The 6,749-nt window shown below is 47.6% G+C and overlaps 1 non-coding gene across 1 annotated transcript; it reads right to left on the bottom strand.

Annotated features, from left to right (window-relative positions):
- Positions 1-6,463: 6,463 nt before the first annotated feature.
- trnat-cgu (transfer RNA threonine (anticodon CGU)) lies at positions 6,464-6,535 on the bottom strand. Its single transcript has one exon. It is a non-coding gene; the product is annotated as a tRNA-Thr (tRNA).
- Between the last annotated feature and the right edge of the window lie 214 nt (positions 6,536-6,749).

Here is a 6,749-nt window from a genome sequence, read left to right as displayed (position 1 = left end):
TTCCCGCAGAAACTGCTCCACGAAGGATAGGTGGTACGGCACCGCCCAACTGCATGGAGCGTTCCGCGGCAATGTGACCAGGCCCATCCTTCACAACACCGGGGACAGATAGAACCTCAGCACGTAGTGACACTTGGAGTTTGCGTACTGGGGATCTACACACAGCTTGATGCAGCCGCACACGAAGGCGGTCATCAGGATGAGGGCCACGTTGGGTACATTTTTCCCACCCTTGTCCAGAGATTTGAACATCGTGTCCCTCCGGACCCGGTCCATTTCCCTGCTGCTGGAGAACCATCAATTTGGTGATAGACACTCTTTGGTCTGCACGAAATCTGCTGGTCTTGCAGCGCAAAATGTTGTCCACGACCGAGTTTTGCAGACTGGCACATTCCAAGGTCCAGGACTACATGCTGAGGGACGCACTTTTATTAAGGTTGTTAAGATAAAGATTCTTTCTCTTCAAAGGTGATCAGAGGGCGAGAGAGAGACAGAGGGAAATGTCCAGACTCCAGAGAAGAATGCAAAATCTGCTCTGGCTGCAGTCGATGGGAGTCGAGGTCAAGGAGGACTTCCAAGAGGTGAAGAACCAGCAGGCCTCGCTCTTTGCCACGGAGGCCTCCAAGATCATCTTCCGGTCCAGAGTCCTCTCCATTGAGCAGGATGAGACGTGCTCACGTTTCTTCTTCCAAAATGTACACAGAGAGAGCTCTGTTATCAGCAGCTTGAAGGAACAGGATGGCTCAGTAACGTCTTTGCAATCCAACACAGCGGCACAGTGGCGCAGTGGTTAGCACCTCAACCTCACAGCTCCAGTGACCCGGGGTCAATTCTGGAGACTGCCTGTGTGGAGTTTGCAAGTTCTCCCTGTGTCTGCGTGGGTTTTCTCCGGGTGCTCCGGTTTCCTGCCAAAAGACTTGCAGGTTGGTAGATAAATGGGCCATTATAAATTGCCACTAGTATAGGTCGGTGGTAGTGAAATATAGGAAAAGGTGAGGATATGGTAAGAATATGGGATTAGTATAAATGGGTGGTTGATGGTAGGTACAGACTCGGTGGGCCGAAGGGCCTGTTTCATTGCTGTATCTCTAAAAAAATATTAAGGATCAGCAAATGCTTTAATGCTGGGCTGCAAGACGCGAAGCCCACAGACAGCACGGCTTCCCAGTTCTTCCTGTCATCTATCACAGAGGTCTTGGAAGACAGCATGAGGGAGAGACTGGACAAGCCGCTAACTCTGGACGAGCTGACAAAGGCCATCAGGTCCATCGAGACGAGTACATCTCCCGGAAGCGACGGCTTACCGGTTGAGTTGTATTCGGCCCTGTGGGACTGGGTCGGCCCAGACCTGCTGGAAGTATACGACAGTATGCTCCTGGCCAGCAGCATGTCAGAATCCATGAGGAAAGGCATCATCGCCCTCATCTACAAGCGGAAGGGGGTGAGGGCGGAAATCAGAAATTGGCGGCCCATCTCACTGCTTAATGCAGATTACAAGATTCTGTCCAAAGTCATCGCCAGTCGAGTCAAGTCTGCTCTGGAGTTGGTGATTCACCCTGACCAGGCCTGCACTGTACTCAGCAGGAAGCTCTCTGATAGTCTCACACTACTCAGGGATATGGACATCTGCCTCATCAGCTTGGACCAGGAGAAGATTTTTGACGGGATATTGCACACATTCATGATGGACCTGCTCTCCAAAATGGGGTTTGGGGACGGAATCTGCAATTGGTTCAAACTGCTTTGCACAAACATCAGTAGTGCAGTCTCAATCAATGGGTGGGAATCATAAAGTGCCCTGATCCAATCTGGAGTCAGACAGGGCTGTCCTCTCTCCCCTGTCTTGTCTGATTGCTGTATCGAACCTTTTGCAGAGTCCATTAGGAAGGATGCAGGCATAAGAGGGGTGACAATCCCAGTCCGTGGACGCACTCAGGTAAAAGCCTCCCTGCACATGGCCAATGTTGCTGTCTTCTGCTCGGATCCACCATCCCCTCGCAGACAGTTGAGCATCTGCGACCAGTTCGAACCAAAGCCAACTATGGCAAAAGTGAGGCCATGTTCTTTGGGAACCGGGCCGACCGATCCTTTGTCCCCTTCACCATCAGGTCAGACTACCTGAAGGTGCTGGGGATATGGTTCGGAAGGGCCGGGGCCTGCTCCAAAACCTGGAAGGAGCGAGTGGCCAGGGTGCACAATAAACTGAGTGTGTGCGAGCAGCGATCTCTCTCCATTGTGGGTAAGAAAATGGTCATCAGGTGCGAGGCACTCTCGTTGTTGCTGTACGTGGCGCAGGTCTGGACCATACCCCACTCCTGCACTGTGGCAGTCACCCGAGCCATTTTCCGCTTTATCTGGAGATCTAAAATGGACCAGGGCGGGAGGGACACGATGTTCAAACCTCTGGACAAGGGCGGGAAAAATGTACCCAACGTCGCCCTCATCCTGTTGACCACCTTCGTGTGCAGCTGCACCAAGCTGTGTGTAGAGCCCCAGTACACAAACACCAAGTGTCACTATGTGCTGAGGTTTTATCTGTCCCTGGTGTTGCGAAGGATGGGTCTGGTCACATTGCCGCGGATCGCTTCATCCAGTTGGACTGTGCCGTACCAGCTATCCTTCGTCGGAATGTTTCTGCGGGAAAACACCTTTGACCACCAATCCATCAGGCAGTGGTCTGCACGGAATGTCCTCAAGGCCCTACGGGAAAAGGAGATGGTGGATCCGGTCGGATGGTTCCCCGAGCAGACTGCCAAAGTCATTTGGCAGAATGCCTCATCACCAGAACTTTCAAACAAGCACCAAGATGTAGCTTGGTTGGTGCTAAGAAGAGCCCTTCCTGTCAGATCCTTCCTGCATGCCCGAAGTCTCACCCCCTCCACACGCGGCCCTCGAGGTGGCTGCGATGGGGAAGAGGCAGTTGCCCACCTCCTTCTGGAATGTGTCTTTGCAAAGCAGCTGTGGAAACAGATGCAGTGGTTTTTGTTGAGGTTCATCCCAAGCAGCTCTGTAACACAGGAGTCTGTGCTCTACGGGCTGTTCCCAGGGATGCACACCGAGATAAACATTAACTGCTGCTGGAGGACCATCAATTTGGTGATAGACACTCTTTGGTCTGCCCGAAACCTGCTGGTCTTGCAGCGCAAAGAGTTGTCCACGACCGAGTTTTGCAGACTGGCACATTCCAAGGTCCAGGACTACGTGCTGAGGGACGCACTAAAGCTTGGGGTAGCCACTGCAAAGGCTCAATGGGGAAAGACCACTGTGTAAGGTCCCCCCGCCATAGTGAGCTGGGCAGCTGGACCCATTGGAAACCCTTGTGCTGTATACACCAGGTATGGGTTTGCTGTAAAATGTCCATGTCAGGTAAAATGGAATGGAAGGGTTGTGAGGCAACTCACTCCTGTATTGAAGAAAACTGATTTCCTTTGCACTTTTTGGAATGTCAACTTGGTGCTGTTTTGAACTGTTGTATAATGCATTTTTTTCAGATTTATATGAAGAAAGCATATTTTTAGGAATAAAAACCTGGGGATTCATATGCATAGTTCTTTGAAGGTGGCAGGACACATTGAGAAAGTAGTTAGCAAAGCATATGGGATCTTGGGCTTCATAAATAGAGGTACTGAGTCCAAAAGTAGGGAAGTTATGCTGAACCTGTATAAATTTCTAGTTGGGCCACAACCAGAGAATTGCATCCAGCTCTAGTCAACACACTTTTGGAGGGATGTGAGTGTCCTTGAGAGGGTGGAGGAGATTTAACAGAATGGTTCCAGGCATGAGGGATTTTAGCTGTAAGGTTAGGTTGGAGAAGCTGGGGCTGTTCTCCTTGCAGCAAAGGAGATTGAGCGGAGATTTGATCGACATGTAAAAGATTATAATAAACATGACAGGTTTAGATAACTTACAGGGCGATGGGGATAGAGCGGGGGAATGGGACTGAATGGATTGATTTACATGGGCTTGATGGGCAAAATGACTTCCTGTGCTGTAGTGACTCCAGGACTCAATGACTCTCTCTCCTTCTCTCTCTTTCTCTCTCTCTCTCTGTCTATCGCTTTACCTCTCTCTGCCTCTCTCTCTCTATCTGTCTTTAGCTGGTCCTCTAACTTTCTATTGCACTCTCTCTCTCTTTTTTGTTTCACTCTCTCTCTCTCCATTACACACATATTTGTCAATCACATGTCAAAGAAGGAAGCGTAATGAAGGAATGTCTGCGCCCTTGAAAATGTTTCCAGCAGAATAGTTAAATGTTTAAAGTTTCTGTAGGGAGTTTGACCTGAGATGGTGAGACACAAGGATGTGAGGTTATTAAAGTCTTCACCAAATGTAATAGGGAATAATTTTCTTCACTGGTGAACCCAAAGGAACAAATATGGCACAAGAATGAGAAAAGTCAGAGGATTGAGAAACATCCAATGGTTCTTCACATATACAAGTCAGCAGACCCACAGAAAAACAGTCGGTTGAGAGTTCAGATCCAGTGATAGACTGGACAAATATCGAGCCAGTGCTTTTTTCTTTATAAACCTGACATCTGTCCACTTGGCTATTGCACCTCGTCTCGATGTATCTGATAATACTGATACTATTTGTATTCCACAGTTGCTTTGAAATCACAGGCAATATAAATGGATTGGGAATGTCAATGGTCAGGAACCATTAATGGATTGGGAAAGTCAATGGACTGGAAAATATCAGTGGATTGGGAAATTCTATAGACTGAGTTATTTCAATGGATTGGGACAGTTCAGTACATTGTGAAACATCAATGGATTAGGAAACAGGAATTAAAGGGACAGATGAAGTTCAACCTGGAAAAGTGTGAAGTGATTCATTTTGGAATGTCGAATTTGAATGCAGAATACAGGCTTAAAGACAGGATGCTTGGTAGTGTGGAGGAACAGAGGGATCTTGGGGTCCATGTCCATAGATCGCTCAAAGTTGCCACCCAAGTTGATAGGGTTGTTAAGAAGGCGTATGGTGTGTTGGCTTTCATTAACAGGGGGATTGTGTTTAAGAGCTGCGAGGTTATGCTGCAGCTCTATAAAGCCCTGGTTAGACCACACTTGGAATATTGTGTTCAGTTCTGGTCGCCTCATTATAGGAAGGATGTGGAAGCTTTAGAGAGGGTGCAGAGGAGATTTACCAGGATGCTGCCTGGACTGGAGTGTATGTTTTACGAAGAAAGGTTGAGGGTGCTAGGGCTTTTCTCATTGGAACGAAGAAGGATGAGAGGTGACTTGATAGAGGGGTACAAGATGATGAGAGGCATAGATAGAGTGGATAGCCAGAGACTTTTTCCCAGGGCAGAAAGGGCTATCACCAGGGGGCATAATTTTAAGGTGATGGAGGAAGGTTTCGGGGAGATGTCAGAGGTAGGTTCTTTACACAGAGAGTGGTGGGTGCGTGGAATGCACTGCCAGCGGTGGCAGTAGAAGCAGATACATTAGGGACATTTAAGCGACTCTTGGATAGGTACATGGATGATAGTAGAATGAAGGGTATGTAGGTAGTTTGATCTTCGAGTAGGTTAAAGGTGCGGCACAACATCATGGGCCGATGGGCCTGTACTGTGCTGTACTGTTCTATGTTCTATGTTCCAGATGAAAGGATTGCATTAATCGATGGATTATAATGTGGAGAGGCAGGAGAAAATGATGCCATTTTAAGTAGGGGGCCGGGGGTTAGTAGAAACAGACCAGGGCTATTTTACTCTCTATCTCACTCCTTTCTTCTATCTGGCTCATTATCACATCCTCTCTCTCTCAGAGCGGTGGGAATCGCTGGAACCCACACTTGTTGCTCAGGTTGTTTGGTTCCGGGAAAATACAAGGTCCACATCAGATTGACAGGAAGGATAAATGTGATTCAGAGACAATCATATTCCTTTTGGTGATGTGTGCTCAGCCTTGTTATATCAGCAAAGGCAGCAGGAAATGCAAATCCTGAAGAGTTTTGATAGAGTAAAGAAGGAGAAAGTGTTGCCAGTGACAGAAAGGTCAGTAACCAGAGGAAACACATTTAAAGTAATCGACAAAAGAATTCGAGTTGTGATGAGGAGATTGTTTTTTCAGCAGTGTGTTGTTCTGGTCTGGAATGCAATCCTGAAAGGTCAGTGGAAGCAGATTCAATGTTAACTCTGAATGGAATTGGATATACACCTGACATGGAAAATATAACAGGGCAATGGGGGAAAGGACAGGAGTGCGGGATGTGGGATTAATAGAAGAGATCTGTTAAATATCAAGCAAATGCACAGTATTAAGGTTCTGTGCTTGGACCTCAGTTATTTTCACTCTATCAATGGCAGAGAAGGCTCGAGGAACCATGTGGCTTCTCGTCATGTTCTTCCCAGTGTCCAGGATGAAGTGCAACATGACACTGATTTCCAGATGGCCGACACAAATGCAACGGACATCTTTTCTGGAAACATCACATTTAAAGTGATAAACTAATCATAAGGCACGGACGGGGATTGAACCCGTAATCTTCAGTTTACGAGACTGACGCCTTACCACTTGGCCACCATGCCTTTCCTGAATGGACACCTGAGGCTCCAGAGGAGGATTTGTGATTCTTTTTCAATTTGGTTGAAACAGCATCGAGAAACATGCACAGAAATGAAGAGGGATTGTGGAATGGGGAACAGATCAGCCTCATTTCCATCATCAGCATCATGAAATCTTCATTCAGACATTCCATTCCCATCCTCAGCTTTTCTCACATCTGTACAATAATATGAGTGG

The sequence above is a fragment of the Heterodontus francisci genome, unplaced genomic scaffold (genome assembly GCF_036365525.1).
Source record: "Heterodontus francisci isolate sHetFra1 unplaced genomic scaffold, sHetFra1.hap1 HAP1_SCAFFOLD_330, whole genome shotgun sequence".
Lineage (NCBI taxonomy): Eukaryota > Metazoa > Chordata > Chondrichthyes > Heterodontiformes > Heterodontidae > Heterodontus > Heterodontus francisci.
The sequence above is the reverse complement of the archived record's forward strand: the minus strand, read 5'-3'. Positions and strand labels throughout refer to the sequence as shown.